Raw genomic sequence first — 213 nt, forward strand, 5'->3', positions numbered from 1 at the left:
TCTCTCTGCCCCCCTTTCCTGTTTATCTTCAGCTATCACTATCATAAAGGCAATAAAAGCCCCAAAAAATACTTTTAAAAAAATAAATAAATATGTGTGGTAATAAAGATATTAAATGTGTAATTAAGAGTGCACATGTTTAATAAACATGTATTATATTAGTTGCACTTCAGAAAAACTCCTGCACCCTTTGCATCCATTTGTAACAATAGT

The 213-nt window shown here is 30.5% G+C and overlaps 1 protein-coding gene across 1 annotated transcript in view; it reads left to right on the forward strand.

Annotated features, from left to right (window-relative positions):
* mtap (methylthioadenosine phosphorylase) overlaps nucleotides 1–213 on the forward strand; it is a 14,204-nt gene that overhangs the window by 12,837 nt on the left and 1,154 nt on the right. The window lies entirely within an intron of this gene.

This window comes from Morone saxatilis, unplaced genomic scaffold, assembly GCF_004916995.1.
Source record: "Morone saxatilis isolate NCDOM2014 unplaced genomic scaffold, NCSU_SB_2.0 Contig17, whole genome shotgun sequence".
NCBI classification, from domain to species: Eukaryota; Metazoa; Chordata; class Actinopteri; family Moronidae; genus Morone; species Morone saxatilis.